General features: G+C 47.2%; 1 protein-coding gene and 1 pseudogene across 3 annotated transcripts in view; both read left to right on the top strand.

Moving 5' to 3' along the window:
- Window positions 1-19,952, top strand: part of LTA4H (leukotriene A4 hydrolase) — a 322,194-nt gene that overhangs the window by 46,214 nt on the left and 256,028 nt on the right. The gene's annotated exons all lie outside the window — the stretch shown is intronic.
- Window positions 9,706-9,850, top strand: LOC146855941 (5.8S ribosomal RNA; annotated as a pseudogene).

The raw sequence follows: 19,952 nt of genomic DNA, 5'->3' as shown, positions 1-19,952 counted from the left end.
TATTTTTCTAATTTTATATTGTATGTTAAGAGGAGACATTCTTTCAAACCTGCCTTGCCGTACCTGTGGGGGACTTGACTCCTGCTTTGTGCTGCTGTGCTGCCGCCGACGCTCCTGGGTCTGTTGTACTGCGTGTCTCCCCTGCTGCCGCTGTTCCATTCTGCGGCTGTGAGCAGGGGAAACTACACCTCCCAGGGTTCATAGCGCCCCTTCACGTCATCCTCGCGCCCGGAGGCGCACAAAAGGACGCAGCGCCCTCGGTGGAGCGGGAGACATTCTTTCAAACCTGCCTTGCCGTACCTGTGGGGGACTTGACTCCTGCTTTGTGCTGCTGTGCTGCCGCCGACGCTCCTGGGTCTGTTGTACTGCGTGTCTCCCCTGCTGCCGCTGTTCCATTCTGCGGCTGTGAGCAGGGGAAACTACACCTCCCAGGGTTCATAGCGCCCCTTCACGTCATCCTCGCGCCCGGAGGCGCACAAAAGGACGCAGCGCCCTCCGCGTCGCGGGACGCGCGCGGGCGGTGCCGGGCTGAGCCCGGGCAGAGGGCGGGCCGTCTGTGGCCGTCAGGGGCCAGAAGAGGCCGGGCTGGGCAGACCCTCTGCGATCTACACACAGAGAAGAAACCGTGAGTAGTGTTGCCTGATAAGTGTGATAATGGTGAAAAAGAAGCCTTCATGCATCAAATCAAATGGGATGGCAGGAGCTACCCTGGACTCTTATTTGGTTAGAGCTGCTAACGTTTTAACGGAGGAAATAGAAAGAACTGAAAGGCGTCTGTCAATGGGGATAGGGAACAAGACATCAGCCCTCATCCACGAGAATCCTGACACCTCAGTAGTAAACATATCACAGCAATCACCTGGCATTCCTAGGGATCTAGTAGACCAACAAGATCATATGCCATCTCCACTATACACTACCGAACAGGGTGGGTCTATTATTTCAACACCTACCCAAGCGCCCCCGGTAGTAGAGATTTCCCCCTCCCCCCCCAATTCAAATGCAGACAAGACGTACAAGAGCAGGGGGTTTGGCCCCAGTTGGACGATCAAAGAAACAGCCTGTGGGTCGATCAGCTAAATCAGGTTCGGGTCATCAGCCCCAGACGGAGATTTTACCAAACAAACTTTGGGCAGCAATTAAAAGGAAACTGGATGCCATACTGGCCCCTATTAATAAAAGACTGACATCTATTGAGGATCGGTTCTCGATACTGGAAGTGAAGCTCAATGCTATGTCTACAACTGTGCAACCGTCTATTCTGGAGCTGCCAGGATCAAGTGTTCATGATCATACCCAGTGTTTGGCGCCAGTATTAACGAAGGAAGCCCCCTCGAAGGTTGATCTCCTGCCTCCTCCGGTGGTGGCAGACCCTTCTTCGCGAATTTTGATTCCGACATTATCCTTGCCTACCCAAACCCTACAGACTGATAATGTTAATCACAATATACTCCCTACCACGGATTCTACCAACATCATGGACCTTAATAAAACTTTTTCAGGGAAAGGACTTCCATTTGTTAGAGAGGCTATCCCCTTGGCTCTTGTCCTTGCCAATGTTCCCCACTTAAGACCAGGTCAAGTAGAATCCACAACTGCATTAATAGACAAAGCCCTATATTGGCTTAGTAGGAATATGTATTTTGGAGGATCGGGTGGCCAACAGCAATTGGCAAGAGAGATTATAATGGCTAGACGGGTCCCTTGGCTTGGATATAATACTAAAAAGTTTGGGGGAGACTGTGTTGTCCTTAATTTCGCTGCCACACATGTGCTACCCAATGTTCTTGTTAATTTACTACCACCTCAGAAAAGGGACTCAGATATAATTCCTCTTACATTGGATTTTTTTATTGGTAACCTTAGACCTCCGAGACGGAATACGTTGCCATTACCATCAAACGTCCCAAATGTAGTTACAGGGAGGAGGGCACTTCTAAGTTTTTCTACTGATCTTAGGCTAGAAAATAGATATAATGCCTTGTCAAATTTAGAGGAATGCGATTGACATAGGGAAAGTGATATCCACCCTGTCTACAAGTTCCCTTATGAAAATAGGTTGATTGGAAACAAAACCAAGGCTGATATCACCCCCTGTAGTAGTACCATGACTTCATCCCACATCCCTAAGAGTAGCCATCAAACAGTGGTACTTGCTTGTAACAATCCACCTGAACAATCGATTGAGCCCGGTCATATTGCTAATAACCCCTTGACAAGCGATAGGTGTAGCTCACCACATAAAATCACCAGTGGTGGTAGCAAAATATCTCTGGTATCCTGGAATATTGCAGATATTACCCAGAAATTGCTGTCTCCTGAATGGGGCAACTTTATTGATAATTATGATATCTGCCTATTCCAGGAGTCCTGGGCTGTTGCTCCTGTTTTTAGGGCTGGATATCTTAATTTCTACACCCCCGCAAAAAAAAATCCTAAAGGGCGCCCTGTAGGAGGCCTTGTGGCCTGGGTTCGCCAAAAATTAGATTATGTGGAACTGTTAAAATCCTCAGACCTAGATATTCTAGCGTTTAAACTTAGTAGGGCCAATGAGAGTACCCTTGCTATATTCAACGTGTATGCTAGGGGGTTGAGAGGAGGTCTTAGTTCAGAGACAATATCGTCCTTGGACTTGCAACTAGAAAATCTTCCCATTTATACCATCCCAATTGTATCAGGGGATTTCAACACTACATTCGAACCACTGGGTAACGAGGTACAAGAGCTATCATTAGAACAAGATCTTAGATGGGGAATCCCTAGGCTTGACCTACCGCCTGTCAAAAAATGGTCTAACGCTGCAATTCAGCTTAAGGCGTTGTGTTTGGAAAGAGGTCTTAGGGCAGCAAACGGGCGCACAAGATCTGATTTGAAAGGTGAATATACTTTTGACAATGGGCGCTTCGTTAGCCGTATCGACTATATACTGATCGATCTCAGGATATGGCATAGACTTGATGACATGAAGGTAATATGGCGGCTTGAAAGCGACCACAACCCTCTTTGCATGGATTTTTGGGCCACTACTAGAGAGGGCGACGCGACCCACGTTGAGGGAACCGTTACCTCGGATGTAGTGATCACTAACGACAAACGCCGTGTAAAATGGAGTAAACTAACTGAACATCCTGAGAAATTGGAAGCTCTTAAAGCCGAAGTAACCAAGAGTACCAAATACCTTATGTCAAGAATTTGGAGGGAAGATTTCCCACAAATCGTAATTGAAGCCCATACTAACCTATTTGGTAGCCTGAAATCCTACTTTTTAAGGGATGTGAAGCCAGGGAGTCAGGTTTCGAAAATTAATGATGCTAGCTGGTTTGATACCTCTTGTAGAACTGCTCGACAAAGGCTAAGTGAAGCCCTAAGGTTAAGAGATCACATGGGGGTTAGGTATGCTAGGGATCACTACAGGGAGGCGCAGAAAAAAGCCAAAAGAGATTGGGACCAACAATGGTGGCAGGACTTAAGAAGTGCCTGTGATGCGAAGGATTCGAGAACCTTTTGGAGCATTGTTAACTGGGATAGGGGAGGGCGTCCCGATCCCCCACAGAATAATGTTCCCCAGGTAAAATGGACTGAATTCTTTGGTCCCCAGTATGCTTGTAGCGCAATTAACGAACAGACCCCACCATCCCTCTCTGAAAAATTTTATTCTGGTCCAGTGTTTTTTATTAAGGATGTCGAGGCAGCACTAGACTGTGTAGCAAAGGGAAGAGCTCCAGGTATGGATGGAATCCCGGCCGATATATTTTTAAGTGACAAGCCAACTTGGTGCCAGTACATAGCCCTTCTTGCTAATGCAGTGGCTAATGGGGCCCCAGTACCCCCATCATGGAAAGGTGCTGAGATAATCCCTGTTTTTAAAAAAGGTGACAAATCCCTCCCCAGTAATTACAGGCCCATAAGTCTTATTGATTCAATTCAAAAGGTTATGGGCCGGTTAGTGTTAGGAAAAGTGCAGACCTGGGTTGAGGATGCTAACATTTTGTCCCCACTTCAAGCGGGATTTCGCTCTCGCACCAGTACCATAGACCAAATCTTTCGGTTTATAACTATTTACTGGAGGAACGTGCTCCTGAATGAGGGGTCGTTATACGCTGTCTTTGTAGATCTCAAATCAGCGTTTGATTTGGTACCGCGGAGGAAACTATGGGGTGTTCTCGGCGATATGGGGATGGCTCCAGAGTTATTAACACTTCTCGTCCGCCTGCATGAGGGCAATTTTGCTAAAGTCAGATGGGGGGTACAGGGAGAGGTTACCGATTCTTTCCCTGTTGGGCGGGGCGTCCGACAGGGGTGTGTGTTGGCTCCTACCCTATTTTCTCTATATATCAACGGGGTAGTTGAGTATCTTTCAGCGGTCCCTACCGATGCTCCCCTTCTGGCTGGCAAGCATGTCCCTGTCCTCATGTTTGCGGACGATACTTTGCTCATCTCCAGGACCCCGAGTGGTCTCCAGAAGACCATTAATGCATTTGTGGATTTTTGTTCCCTGAGAGGGTTAGAAATAAACATCTCGAAAACCAAGTTTATGGCTTTTAACCAGCACAAATCGTTTAGAGGCAGTATTTTACTAAACAATGAGCCCCTAGAACAGGTGAGTGCGTTCACGTATCTTGGCATCTCTCTCCAAAAGGATTTGGGCTGGAAACACCACTTGGACATAACAGCTCTAAAATTACATCAACACATAGGGTGTCTGACCAAGAAATATAAATCCTCCATTACCAAACCAATCACTCCAGCCCTAGAGATCTATAACGCCAAAGCAGTGAGCTCGGCCCTCTATGGTGCTGAGCTCTGGGGATTCAATGACCTAACACACCTAGTAAGACTAGAAAATAAATTTCTACGCAACCTTGCAAGTGTCCCGCAAAGTACTCCCATGCTCCCGCTCCATCTAGATCTAGGGAGGAAGAACATTGTGGACATAGCAAAGCTACGGCCAATCCTTTATTGGAGGCGTCTTTGGGTCACCCCAGAACTTGTGCAGTACGCTATGGGTTTCAAGGATGTGATCTTGCGGGATTGTTTCCACAGAGTAGGTTGGTTAAAGGAGGTTAGGGCCCTACTAATTAAATTGGATTTAGAGATACTCTGGAATAACCCTGAGACGGCAGTGTTTCCGACAAAGGTACAACTGAAGCAGAAATATTGGGAAATGGTTTATTCATCTATAGGTCACGCCAGTATTGCAACTAGCCTAACAGGTCGTTTTTTGGATTTTAAATCATGGCCTGTATGTGAGGCTTACTGGGACTTGATCGAGAGGCCCTTTGATCGAAAACTTTATTTTCAGTTTAGGGTAGGTAGTTTGCCTATAAAGTCCTTTACGTGTAAATGGGCATCTAGAACTGATGATAAATGTCACCATTGTGTGACAATGGCAGAGACCATCCCCCATATTTTCTTTGTTTGTCCACTTTATGCTGCCCCTCGGAGAAGATGGCTGAGGCCGATTTGCAGCCTGATGGGTGTCCGGAGATGTGCCATTGCGTTGAGAATCTTAGGGTCTGACTGTAGCCCTAGTACAGCCATAGCAACGGCCAAATTCCTGGGCTGGACATGGGTTATCCGCACTCGCACCTTAAATAAAAATGTTGCTGCTATTTTATCATAAAATGTATCTTTTTAATAGGACTTGTTTATGTGACTGCCTCTTCCCCTTCTTTTTTAACTGTTCTTAAATTTTTTTAGATACCCGACAGTATATGGAATTTAATAGGTCTTTTTAATCTGTAATTGTATATATTATGTGTTATTTATATATGTGTTATGTGTTGTATGGTTGTGCTTTTATGACAAACTGTCGAAATAAAGCTATTTGAATTGTTAAGAGGTTATTGTAATTAGATGAAAGATGGTAAATCCAAATCCTTCTTCATTTTGGAATTTGAGTTGGAGAATGAAAGAAAGGGGAGCCGGAGAGAGGAAAATGAAGAGCCAAAATTAGAATTCTTTATCCATTTCATTAATTTTTGCGTGCACCATTTACAAAAAAAAAAACCTGAAGCAGGTTATAACCAAAACTATGTCCTGTTGGTTTTCAATGTAAGTTTATCATTTTGTTTTTAAGTACAACGGAAAATGGATCTTAAAAATATCAATTTAGTGCTCTGTTAACTTCAGTGTGTAGCAAAATCATGGTTTCTTGATCTGGTTTAATTCAGTCTCGTTCCTCGCTAACCCTTGTCAATATCTTCTTAACAAAACTAAGATTGAAAACAAGAGATTGGCTTTCAATGGCATGGTTTATTGAGTTTGATGTTTGAGCGAATAACAGTAGGACTCCGTCCCCCATTTTCCAGGTGACGTGGAAAACAAAGGAAACTGGCCTGTGCTCTGTTTTTTATATTTACTTGTATTTAATTTTTGAATTCTAACTCACTAACAAAGCTTCTGGTTCTTAGCATCTTATCTGTCTTTCTTGTCATGGGTGGACATCCACTCCATACATTCTGCACACAAACTCATCCTCCCTCTCCGTACCATCCTCCCATCAATGTATCACCCCCATATCCGTTGTTCTTGCTTCCCTATTCACTCTTTACCATACTCTGTTTTGCCCTATATCCACTCTCGCATCCGCATCTACTCTCGCACACCCTCCATCTTTCTCCCGTCGGCCTCCCCATTGGGACCACCTCTACCATTTAGAACTAACTTGTACTTGTGACAGTCTGGTCTTTTCTAACTTGTTTGTAAGTGTAGTCTTATTACTTTAATACAGCGCTTTCTTCTCTCCAATTAACGGTTTTAGAGCACCATGAGGCTCTTGTAGATGAACACATTTTTTAGAATGCTAGCTCAGTTTAAAGAACTGCACTGAACACCTTGTGTGGCTCTTTAGACTGGATTGGCTGGCCCTCACATGCCGCTCAACTTTTCCCAACCCCATTCCTGCTTTCGAGTCCCACCGTTGCAAGATTAGGTTACTTTTTTTATTTAATGAATTGTTAAATTGTGGAGTAAAGATAAACCAGCGGGTGTCTCTTGTTGGTACACACATTAGTGAACAGCAAAATATCAATTTATACAATTGTATAAAGCGATTTCAGATTTGGGGATGTTAAAATGTTGCTTCATAAGGGATTTTCACTTACTCCTCTTTCCTACTTGTACTAAAGCAGAAGGAAATGTGACAGTCACACTTAAGAGGCACTTATACACACGTCATTATCTGGTCACGTGGCTTGCTATTCTCTGGCAGTCACAGAGTTGGTGTTCAGAAAAGAAGCGCATGAATCAAGAATTTTACTTTACTACTTCGGCTTCTGGACTGAAAATTGTCAGACGCAATATTCTATGAAGGAGTTTTGGCATCCTTTCTTAGCACTTTGGATAGGTTCCTTGAGTCAGCAGAATCGCTATGTGTTAGAGGCGCTCGAAATAGTTGTCCATATTTATTCGGTGTAATTATTAAGCTTATAGAAACATTACTACAATGTAAGGGAAATATAGATAAGAATGATGGTCATATAATTATTAAGGGGAGTGCAAGGTTCAAATAAATTACAAGTTAATTGCAGGGCGAAGTGCTCGTGAAGGGCAATAAAAGTTCAGGCTATCATAAGTGTAGTAGCAAAGTTACATGGAACTGAAAAGTGAACCATAGTCCTCTAACAAACTGCAGTATTGATTATATTGCTTAAATACTCTTGCCCACTGTGGTATGCCCCTGTAGCCCTGAATGGTGTTGCTTTTCTTCAAGGACTTGTCAGAAATGGCCTGTGAGTAGTGTGTCGCTAGCAGAAACTGGAAAGCAGTTGGAAGACAGCAGAGCATGGTGATGGTGGTCTCTTCTCTTATGCAAGAGACTTAACTAAACGTGAATGTCTCTCTGTAGGTCCGTTCCATATAGTACTAGTTAGTCATATCTGGGTTATGGAGTACACTTGAACTATGCAAGGCTTACAATATATGTTGCAAAGGGTAGGAGGCGGAGTGGAAAGAAAATAATTTGATCACCTTGTGTGCTGGAAGAAAAAATACTGTCAAGCAAAGATCCAACACTCCTCACCCCCACGGCCCCCAAAACACACATTCAATGGAGAGTGTCTTTACTGGCTCATTTATTGAGTTGTATATAATGAGAGAGAGGGGAGGGGGAGTATGGTTGCAAAGCTGGAACTTCAAGAAATTGACGGAAGGGCACCACCAGGAGTGGAGCCTGTGGCGTAATTTGACTCTACATGGGAAACCTCACCCGGCCCGAACACGCAAAGGATTGACAGATTGATAGCTCTTTCTCGATTCTGTGGGTGGTGGTGCTTGGCCGTTCTTTGTTGGTGGAGCGATTTTGTCTGGTTAATTCCGATAACGAACGAGACTCCTTCATGCTAACTAGTTACGCGACCCCCAGAAGTCGGCGTCCAACTTCTTAGAGGGACAAGTGGCGTTCAGCACACTTAGATGTCCAGGGCTACACGTGCGCTACATTGAACGGATCAGCGTGTGTCTACCCTTCGCCGACAGGTGCGGGTAACCCGTTGAACCCAGTTCGTGATCGGGATTGCAGTTATTTCCCATGAACGAGGAATTCCCAGTAAGTGCGGGTCATAAGCTTGCGTGAAGTCCCTGCCCTTTGTACACACTGCCCGTCGCTACTACCGATTGGATGGTTTCGTGAGGTCCTCGTATCTTCCCCGCCAGGGTCAGGAATTGCCCTGGTGGAGCACCGAGGAGACTATCAAACTTGACTATCTGGAGGAAGTAAAAGACGTAACAAGGTTTCCGTAGGGAAACCTGCGGAGGGGATCATTAATGGTGTAGCAGCCCGAGCAACCGACGGCGCCAGCCCCAGGCCCGCCTCCTGCTAACACGCACTGTAGGCACAGGCCCCGGCCCTACCCTGGCGTACCCCAGCGAAGCGGTCCGCGGCCACGTGGGGTGCTGGGGTGAGGACCGGGACTTCGGCGGGCCCCTTTTCCCCCGGGGAAGGACCGACTGATGTGTGAGGGACCGGGGGCGCCCCTGTCCCCCTCTGAGATGGAACCCAAGCTCACCCGGCACGACCCCCAGCCGTTAGGGGGGGGAACCAAATGTCAGTGCATCCCTTGGCTGGCACCACCCCTCCCTCAAAGGCCCTGCGCCGGCTGGGCCCTTTGCCGTCCCGAGACCCGGCCCGACCTGACCAGGTTCCGGGCGACCGAGGAGCGGCCCTTCTTGCGCGGCAGGGTGACCTGGATGAGAAGGGGCTGAGGACCTGCGAGGGGACCCCGGCTCCTCTTGGTGGGAGGCGTGCGGGATGGGGAGCCACCTGGCTCTTCCCTTCCGGCGCCTCCGACCCAGGTGATGGTGGTGGGCTGATCGCCAGCCCGCTGGCACGGCTCTGGGTCGCCAGGCGACGGGCGACTGGTGTGCAGGTGGAGCGACCCTCGCACGTTGTTAGGTACCCGGTCCGACCCGGTCCTGTGTGGCCGGGCTGAGGGGTTTGAAGACTCGCGTGGCCCCTCCTGGGTTACCCCGGGAGGGACCGGCGGCTGCCTGCTCCAGTCGCTCCGGGAGCCCCTTCCCTCCCCCCTAGACGGGCTCCCGGGCTGAGCACCTGGCAATGTTTTATTTTTACTCCCGATGGTGCTGTCTGACTCCCAGAGGGGGGAAGCCTTGAACGGCGCGGCCGGGCCGTCTCGCTGCGCGGGCGGCAGGCGGAGTCACCTTCCTCCTGCCTCTCCTGCTCCCGCAGGTGGGCGAACGTTTTCGGAAAGTTGCCTGTGGATCACTAGGCTTGTGCGTCGAACGCAGCTAGCTGTGAGAATTAGTGTGAATTGCAGGACTCATTGATTGACACTTCGAACGCACCTTGCGGCCCCGGGTTCCTCCCAGGGCTACTCCTGTCTGAGGGTCGCTCGATCGTCAATCACTCCGGGGCTTCCTCGGGACGCGATTGGGGCCGTCGCAGGGTGAGCTCCGCTTCCCTGTCATCCCCCCACAAGGTCAGACACCTTGATCGCCCATGGCAGGGTCCCTCGCCGGTTCCTGCTGCGGAGGTACGCTGCCTGTTTGCGTGGTCCCCGAGAAGGGGCCTGGTGACCGGTCTGCCTGGCTGCGTGCCATGCGTGGCTGTCCGTGGTGTCCCACTGGCTTCCCGCACGCGCCTCGGGCGCCCTCCTCCATGGCCGGCTTCCCGGCGAGGGCGAAACCCCTCCAGATGCGATCCGGGGTAGGTGGGCGCATGCTGCCGGGTACGCCAGGCTCCTGCTCCGGCAGCGGTCTGGCCTTCCCTGGCTCCCCCTTATGCTCCGGCATTTTCTTTCCGACTACGACCTCAGATCAGACATGGCGACCCGCTGAATTTAGGCATATTACTAAGCGGAGGAAAAAAAACTAACCAGGATTCTCCCAGTTATGGCGAGGGAAGAGCACAGTGCCGAATCCCCGCCCGGCGGTGGGCGTGGGAAATGTGGCGTACAGAAGACCGACTCCCTGGTGTCTCTCCGGGGGCCCAAGTCCTTCTGATTGAGGCTCACCTCACGCATGGTGTTAGGCCGGTCGCGGCCCGGCGCGCCGGGATCGGTCCTTCTCGGAGTCGGGTTGCTGTGGAATGCAGTCCAAAGCGGGTGTTAAATTCCATCTAAGGCTAAATACGGGCGCGAGACCGATGGCCAACAAGTACCGTAAGGGAAAGTTGAAAAGAACTTTGAAGAGTTCAAGAGGGTGTGAAACCGTCGAGAGGTAAACGGGTGGAGTCTGTGCAGTCCGCCCAGAGGATTGAACACAGCGGAAAGTTCGGTGGCCTGGGAGTTCCGGATCCTCTCCACGGGACCGGCACCCGGGCCCTACCCGGCCCCCGCAGGGCGCATTTCCTCCGCGGCGGTGCGCTGCGACCGGCTCCCGGTCACCTGGGAAGGCTTTGTGTGGCAGGTGGCCCTCCGCTCTGGCGGAGGGTGTTACAGCCCCCCTGGCAGCAGCTTTGCCGTGTCTGCGGGCCAAGGGAGATTAGACTGCCTCCACGCCCTCCCCCGGGCACATGTTCCCGGACGCTCCTTGGGACGCTGCCGGGCGGGGAGGCCCATGCCGCGTGCCAGGGGTATGCAGCGATGTTGGTTACCCACCCGACCCGTCTTGAAACACAGACCAAGGAGTCTAACAAGTGTCGAGCGAAACCCTGTGGCGCAATGAAGGCGAGGGCCGGCGCGCGCCGGCTGAGGTGGGATCCTGCCGCGCTTCCAGCGGCTGGCGCACCACCTGCTCATCTCGCCCGCCCTGTCGGGGGTGGAGCATGAGTGTGCGTGATATGACCCGAAAGATGGCGAACTATTCCTGGGTAGGGCGAAGCCAGAGGAAACTCTGGTGGAGGTCCGTAGCGGTCCTGACGTGCAAATCGGTCATCCGACCTGGGCATAGGGACGAAAGACTGAACGAACCATCTAGTAGCTGGTTCCCTCCGAAGTTTTCCTCAGGATAGCTGGTGCTTGGAGCCCCCAGTTATATCTGGTAAAGCGGATGATTAGAGGTCTTGGGGCTGAAACGATCTCAACCTATTCTCAAACTTTAAATGGGTAAGAAGCCCGGCTTGCTGGCGTTGAGCCGGGCATGGAATGCGAGTGCCTAGTGGGCCACCTTTGGTAAGCAAAACTGGTGCTGCGGGATGAACCGACCGCCGGGTTAAGGCACCTGATGCAGACGCTCGTCAGACCCCAGAAAAGGTGTTGGTTGATAAAGACACAAGGATGGTGGCCATTGAAGTCTGAATCCGCTAAGGAGGTACTCCTTTTTCTTTTACTTGCACCCTACTTGCCCATTTCTGCATTGTGGGTTTGCCATGTACGGCATTGTTGCTTTGCTCCGGTCTACCCAGCTGAAAAAAAAGCTGTCGCCAGAGCTGCCTGCGTCGTAGCACTTTTTTTTCTAACTGAACAATTTCAATCAAAGACACACAATTGGCAACCAGGCACGAAAAAGAAAACCATGGGCGCTCAGCAAACAGTATAAGGCAGTAGTCGTATTTGCAGTAATGTTGGTGCTCACAAGAGGAGGGGTCGGCTGCCAATTCCACCCCAATAATCCCTTCAATGAAGAGTGAAAAATCATCATCAATCCTCCCTGAGCACTCAAAATAATAAATAGTCAAACCAGTATCAGTCTTTATTGTTCTTAGTCCACTTTTAATTCTGACATCTGTCCAGGGACAAAAATTACTCCATGTCGGGTTTTCACTAGTACTGTTCCATTTTTCACTAGTACAGTTCCATTTTTCACTACTTCAAATGTTCAACTTGAAATTGTAGATGCGTAAAAAAAAGAAATTCATACACCTGTTTCGTTGTGCGTTATCTCGCGCCTCGACTTCTTCAGGGCTAAGGCCAACAAGATAATAATCGATTCCAGGTGCAGTGTGGTAAACCTGAATGATTGCCGGTGATGGTGAGTGTGATTGCTGCCAACCATCTTCACGAGTCACTTTCGTCTAATCTACAATGATACCCCAAGTGCACTATGAATTCTGGGCTTGTTGTCCCTTGTGGTCAATAATAATTAAAACGCTCTGTGAAATTGGCATTTAGTACCTCCAATCTTCATGTTCTGCAATGTGGGTGAAGTGAATACTGCAGCTGGCTACGATGCTGTTTCGTATGTCAGGTGACATTGCTTAATAAAGGTACCTTGTGACGTCCTAGTTTAGGGATCTCTGACCAGCATGCTCTGCTGCGTGTTGATCTCTGGAAAGTATTTGTCCATAAATACTGCTTTCATAGAGCCCCCCCCCCCCAACCCCCATGAGTACTGGTAACACTTCACACAGCTGCTTCTCTAGGCGGATTAACAAAGATGCCAAGGGCTTACATGCAGGTGATGAAGGTGCCCCTCCCCCATCCTTAATTGTTTTTTTTTTTTGTTAAAGAAATCTTTTTAATGAACACGCCATCTGTATTTACAGGATAAGTAATGCAAAATAGACTGACATTTTACCAACAAATCAGATATGTCATGGTTATTAGCTAATAGAGTTACCAGCTCTTCCCCCTCCACCCTGGCTCCCCCTCGGCTCCTCCCCCCCCCCCCCCCAAATTTATGCGATTCGTCCTCGATCATGTACAGTCAACGGGTCACATAACATACCCCAGTAGCTATCCGATTTATCCTAGATTTGTGTCCATTTTCGGGCTCCCTCCCCATCCTTCATCAGCAATAAAAAGCACCCATAGTTTACTTGCAGTGGCCGCCTACCATCCATGGGCCCTGGTGCTACTGCTCTTTCTGCACTACTGATAGTATAGCTGTGTTCTGGCGTCTCCATAGCTCCCATAGCGAGAATCCAATAATGTAAAGGTGCTCTTGTGAGAATGAATGGGTGATTACCGACTGTGGCTAAATGCGGCGTTCAAGGCTGTCACGAGCGTCCCCTGCGTGAACCTCTAACGATAATGATACCTGTGCCACGCAGACCGTGCAACTGTTTGGAAACGGGACTCCGTGTCGTTGCGAAACCAGAAGAGCCACACATCAGCCGTGTCTGTTTCTGGAGATGTGGAAAGGGCCAGAACACCGCCACATTTGGTCCCGTGCCCAGGCTTCCATATCATGTCAATCTTCGGAGCATTAGGGTCACATTGCATAAGCGGCCCAAAAAGCATTTGTTTTAAAGCACAAAATTTTCTGTTCGAAATGTTAGTGTTCCATCAGTCATACCCAAATGCATAACAAGTGTTGATCTTTCTTAACTGTACCTGCATTGTCTTCAACCAGCAGTGAGAATACAACTTCGGTCCTGTTGTCTGCCTGTGTATGCTTGTCCTATTCTGTCTATATAGAATGGGTGGAACAGATTGGATGGAATGAAAAGGTGTAGAATAGGTTCTTCCTAATACATGCATTCTATCTAATTTATAAATCTATCCGCTCTGTCGCCTCTATCTAGTTCCATATGCGGTTACATTGGGTTGGACGCGGATCCTGCTCTGTGAGGTGGATTGCTGTGAAGAAGTCCTTCCATCCTATACATAACACAGCCCCCAATTCAGTTAGGTCTATTTACGGAGAAGGCCCTTACCAAACACACAGGACACCAGCATATAATAATTACATAAGTTTGCTCATCTTGACTAAGTCGAATTGCCGAAGGATGGATTAGATACGAGTTACGATTTATCCCAAAAACTCTTTTCTCCTCCTGGCTTACAATTAATTATGAGATTATGAAAGCTTGACCTGGATTGGACAGCCGCATTTTCTCCGAGAGAAAACAGAAATGTTCCCACCAGGGGCATCGCCTAGTTGGTGAGATTCGGTCTGCGTGTTTATCTCAAATTTCCCAACCAAAAGAGCAGTAGGCTCCAGGGTGGAGGAGTGAGATGGTCAAGATTCGGGGTGGACTGTTTCCACGAGGACAGGGTCAGTATTGATTTGGGTTAGGTGGACCCCTGCCTCGAGTGACTGCTGCTAATTAGACTATTTGCAAGCATTAATTCCGTCACCCTTTGTAGCCGGTGCTAATCCTTGAAGCCTGAGACTGGCACGACTTTCCAGGTCTATTACTACTAATGTTTGTGAATTCCAAAAAGTAGTACATTTGCAGCCAATCAAGGAGTACTTATTTCTATGGATGCATTTTTTAAATATATTTGTTTTGGTAAACTTGTCACTATATACATTTAGGTTTCTGCAAAAAAAAAAAATGTTCAGCAGCGCCTGCTTTGTCTACTTTTAATTCCGAGCAGCAATGTGCAGGTAAGAGACCGTAGTTATTTTAAACTTCAGCTGGGCCCAAAACAAAGGCCTCCTTATGTTGGAGTATTCTGTCTGGGAGCGATCTGGAGCCTCACACCTTGATGTAAATGCAATGGACGGGAAACAAAGGCTCACCGCTTATTACTTCACTTATACTACAGAGAGGCATGCTTTTGACTTCCCTGCCTACAAAAAATGTGCATGCACTGTAAGAATGTCAGATGGGTTTGCCTGTCCCATTGTTTCCACAAATAACAATTTAAATATCACCATTTTGTTTTACTTCTTTAATAGGGCTACTCATCCCAAAAAAATCAATGTACTGGATGTGTTACTTAAGACAGTGAGGGTTACAAGCTGTAGGAGTCACATGTCCTTAATAGCTCATTGTGCTGTATTAGAAGAATTACAATTTATGAACTGCAAGTAACCATGACCTTTGATACGAAACTGGGAATAGATCCTACACAACTCTGGAGGTTTATGCACTTGCTGGATAGATCCATCTTACCATTAATATTATTCCCCGAGATTTACTGGGAACACAAAGATCTATGAATCGGGTGTCTTAACCCCATAAGATATTTTAAAATGCAGATCTGCAACCAATTAGGCAGAACCGATTTAGTGCCACGTTGCTCCTTGTTGTCAATTTCTTGGTGGCAGAGCTTTAAAAAATTAATGTACAAGTTGAGGCCCAGATTTTGCGTTGGCGGTGCCTCAACTATAATACATATCATAATAATAATAATAATATAAAAGCTAATAATATAGACCTGCTAAACGTGCGAGGTCTTGCGTTCTGATATCACTTTGTGTGATGCCGCTTCCTGAGATGTCATGGGTTGTGATGCCACGTGCGATGTCTCATTCTGTGGTATCAAGCGCTGTGATGTCCCGTGCCATGTCACTTGCATATTGCCTAACTTGGTTAGTCCCCTGCTTCTTTTTTTTTTTTAGGACTTGTGGCCTGCAGGGAGGAGAGGGTATGTGCCCATCGGCCAGAGCTCCAGACTTTGGAGCTGGGGAGTTTTCTGTGTTTTTGGGCAAATCACGTATTCTCCCCGTGCCTTGGAAAAAAAAAAAAATCACCATGTGTATTGCAATCTGGTGCTCATGCAAAGCGCTCCCATGCCCTTGTGCCAAGTTAGCGCTATCCACCCATCTATCCAGTCATATCTGTGGCAGTGACGTGTTTGAAGCTGCATGTGATAACACGTGCAGCTCAGATGTAAGCCTGGGCAAAGCACTACGCTACGCTCGCGTAGTTTGCGAAGTTTGCGCAACTTCACACTACGCAAACTGCATGTAGCACCATGCAAACACGCGTAGCGGTCATTTTTTGCTTGCTCGCGGTCCTTAACGTCAAGTTGGCGACCGCGAGCAAGCAACATGACATCCCGGCGAGACTTTTTCCTTGTTCGCGATCAGCAACATCAAATTGCCGATCGAGCGTGGAAAATAAACCTCCCGGCGAGATTCTCAATGCGGGGAGGTCAGGTTTCTCATTGTGAGTGGTCGCGTATGCTAGCGACCGCTCGCGATGAGAAACTACCAGTCCACGTTGAGAAAGCTGCCGCTTGAGTAAATCTACTCGAGCGGCAGAAAACTACAGCTCGCACTGTGCAAGATGCCGTTTTCAATGATTGTACAGTGCCGGATGCTTGTCCGCACTGTGCAATCATTGAAAACGGCATCTTGCACAGTGCAAACAGGGTACTATGCAGTTATCGAAGTGCTACGCGTAACTTGCAAAGTGCACTTTGCGTAGCGCTACTTTGCAAACTACGCCCAGGGTTACTCAGATGGCCCTCATCAAGGGAGCATGCCTTGCGTGCTTAGTGTGACAATTAAAGCGGGGCAAGAAATGAGTTGTGCTGCGGTCTCCTTTCTACCACCACGCATGGGGACAAAAGAATATGGCAGTTTAAAGCAAGTATAAAATAAGAAGCATCCGCTTATTGGAGGTGTGCTTGTAAGTGACGTGGTACATACTGGATGGCTCCTGCCAATGGAGCGCGCTTTAGAAGCCACTCTACGATGAGCACCATAAATAAAACTGCAACTATGCTCCGTGCTGGAGGAGTTGTAGCCATGTTATCAACCTCACTGACCTGCAAATGTGAGCTCTCCCGAGGACTGGTCTGCAATACGTTGGTTGTGACTGCAGAAATTGACTATTTTGCATGTCTGCATTTGCCCCTTTTGGATGTGGAATCATGTAGTAAATGGGTGGAATGACTTCGCTCACAGTGAAGTTAGCCAATGGCCGAAGTTGGTTGACCTCTGTGAATGACACACCAGCACTCCAATGGATGAAGAGAGATGTCACTTAGACGCAAGTACATTAAACTTGTCATTTTAGTAAAGCCAAAAGGTCTTGGTTAAGGCTAGACATACTGACAAGGTAAGTTTAAAAGTAAGTGGCATTGCATTAGTTATCCATTTGAAATTAAATGATGCTTTCAGCCCTGGAAAAGCACGCGGTCCTTGTGTTGAAAAGAGATTTTTGGTGACCTTGCGTTGCAACACTATCATGTGGCAGGCAGGAAGGTAAGTTATTTTCTACTTCAGGCAGTGAATGACTAACGCAGGGCCAAATAAGACCCCTAAATAAGATGTCTATTTTTTTTACTTTGCTATGGCCCACCCTAGCGACCACTGAAAGCACTGACTGCGCCATCTGTTTTACTTAACAGATTTTTTGAGTGTGCTGAATTAATGCCCGATCCAGCCATAGTAATGTGGCTTAAAATTATTCACTCAAATACATGTTGTTCAGTAGGTCTATGCATCACATCATACAACTATTACAATCGCTTTACAACCTGAGGAGGAATCCGGTCTCCATAATGTCTTTACCTATAAAGACCACCCTTGAACCTCATGCAAATAACCATAACCCCAAACCCCATAACCCCAAATGTATTAAGAGGTCTGCCCGTCCGTTCTCAACTCTGTCTTCTACTGTCCTAAGGCCACCTACTTTTAACTTTTCTTTGTACCAATATTTCAGCCTTCTTACCTCTCTAACTTTTTGCCATCTTTCGCAGCTTACTTCATTCATTCCGGTGCCAGCTGAGCCTGCACTGGCTGGCCATTTAAAGTTGTCCCCTTGTTGCTGAAAAGGTTGCAGACTTGCTCTTTAACTATTAAACACCTGGGGCGCAGGGAGATGGGCAAAGAGGATGGGCCACCAAAGCATCCTATTACATTGACCTAACTCAACCATAACCTAACTGACCTACCCTTGTGTTTCCTTTCTGTTATAAGGCATACGTCATCCAAACCCTATCGGGGAGATCTAGTTGCCTCTGATTGTCCCACAGAAGTCTCTTCTACTCATCCAAAATTTCTAGACCAAGTGTGTTACACTGTATTGTAAAGTATGTGGGGGATAACATAGCAGTGCTTTAGTAATCATTTTTCTGAAGTTGGTAAATAAACATGTTCGAAAATGATAGTATGAATGATTGAACTAGTGTACACCAATTCATTTTCCACTTTTTCTTTACAGCTACAGCAGAATGTTAAATCTGATGTATTTCAGATTGAAACCTGTGGCCAGTATTTCTGTGCCCACTGTGTATAGCTGGAGGCTGCAACCAGCATGTGTGTTGGTCGGGGTTGCAACTATGTCTTCCCGTATGTGTAGAGCCTGCAGAGTGACGGTGGTGCCTAATGGGCCCGCAGGGCGGAGGAGCGGATACTACTTTTATGCCCAGAGTGTGGGAGTTGGTGTTGCGCTGCAGACTCTGATCAGGCCTATGCTCTCCCTGTACACACAGCCATTGGACAGAGTGGAAGACGTGGAGAGCAGACGGGGGTGGGGGGGGTAGACAAGACTTCACTTTGACTTAAGAATGTCATTATCTATGAAAACAGAAAAACCAGACAATTGCATTTTTTTTCAAATCCGTTTGCTGGCAGGAGAAATGCTAACAGTAATAATTTAGGCAATGTGAAATTGTTGTTCAAAAGATAATTGATAGCAGTATTTGGGGGCAAGGGGTTCAGATTTTCATCTAAGCTTTTGGCACCAGATCAAGAGCTCTGCCAGTGAGTATTCTCAATGGTTTCTCACAAGTAGATTTGGAGAACTAGAAAATAAGGAAGTTTTTGTACATTAAAGTGGGACCCGCCTTTGTATTTAGAACATCTGTTTGGCAGCATGCCTTCTCACGCACGACAAGGCGGCCCCAGTTTGAAGGTCTTGTAGCCTCAGGGATGGTATATCTGGGTTGCAGGAGGGTTTTGTCTTCAGTGCCTAGACGGAACCGTACTTCTGAAACTGGTCACGCCATGAAAACTCTGCTCTGAAGATAGCTAGATTTCAGTGCTGCTAACTGTGCTATGAACACCCCGGGGGACCCTGGACAGAGCTTGGAGTTTGAGATGGTGCCAGTAGAGATTGTGAGGCATGCACATTTTGTGCAAAAAGACCAAGTGTTGACCAAATTCGTTGCAGCTTTTACACGCAACAAATAGAAGATGAAATCTAATTTGAAGACTGCCAGGGTCTAAATCTTTTCCCAATGTGGTGCTTATTTTTCTAACTTTTATATTGTTTGTTGAGAGGTTGTTGTAATTGGATGAAAAATGGTAAATCAATCATTCGTCATTTTGGAATTTGAGGTGGAGAATGAAAGAAAGGGGAGCCGGGGAGAGGAAAATGAAGAGCTAAAATTAGAATTCTTTATCCATTTCATTAATTTATACGTGCACCATTTACTCTAACAAAAAAAATACCTGAAGCAGGTTATAACCAACTATATGTCCTGTTGGTTTTCAATGTAAGTTTATCGTTTTTGTTAAGTACAACGGAAAACGGATCTTAAAAATATCTAACATTTAGTGCTGTTAACTTCAGTGTGTAGCAAAATCATGGTTTCTTGATCTGTTTTAATTTAGTCTCGTTCCTTGCTAACCCTTGTCAATATCGTTTTAACAAAACTAAGATTGAAAACAAGAGATTGGCTTTCAGTGCCATGGTTTTATTGAATTTTATATTTGAGCGAATAACAGTAGGAATCTGTCCCCCATTTTCCAGGTGAATTCAAAATACCTTCCCTCCCCCAATTAAAGCAAAACATTTCATGTCGTGGAAAACAAAGGAAACTGGCCTGTGCTCCGTTTTTAGGTCTCGCCTAGTTATTTTGTTTACGCAATCGCTATGCGAGACTCGTAAGAGGGGCATTTCAAAGTGCTCCCAAAAGTGGATTGCATGGCGAGCACGCGCATGGCAAGCACGCGCACAATCTCGTGCATCGTGCCGCCAT

The sequence above is a fragment of the Triturus cristatus genome, chromosome 4_1 (assembly GCF_964204655.1).
Source record: "Triturus cristatus chromosome 4_1, aTriCri1.1, whole genome shotgun sequence".
Taxonomy (NCBI): domain Eukaryota; kingdom Metazoa; phylum Chordata; class Amphibia; order Caudata; family Salamandridae; genus Triturus; species Triturus cristatus.
This window is presented reverse-complemented; position numbering and strand designations above follow the sequence as displayed.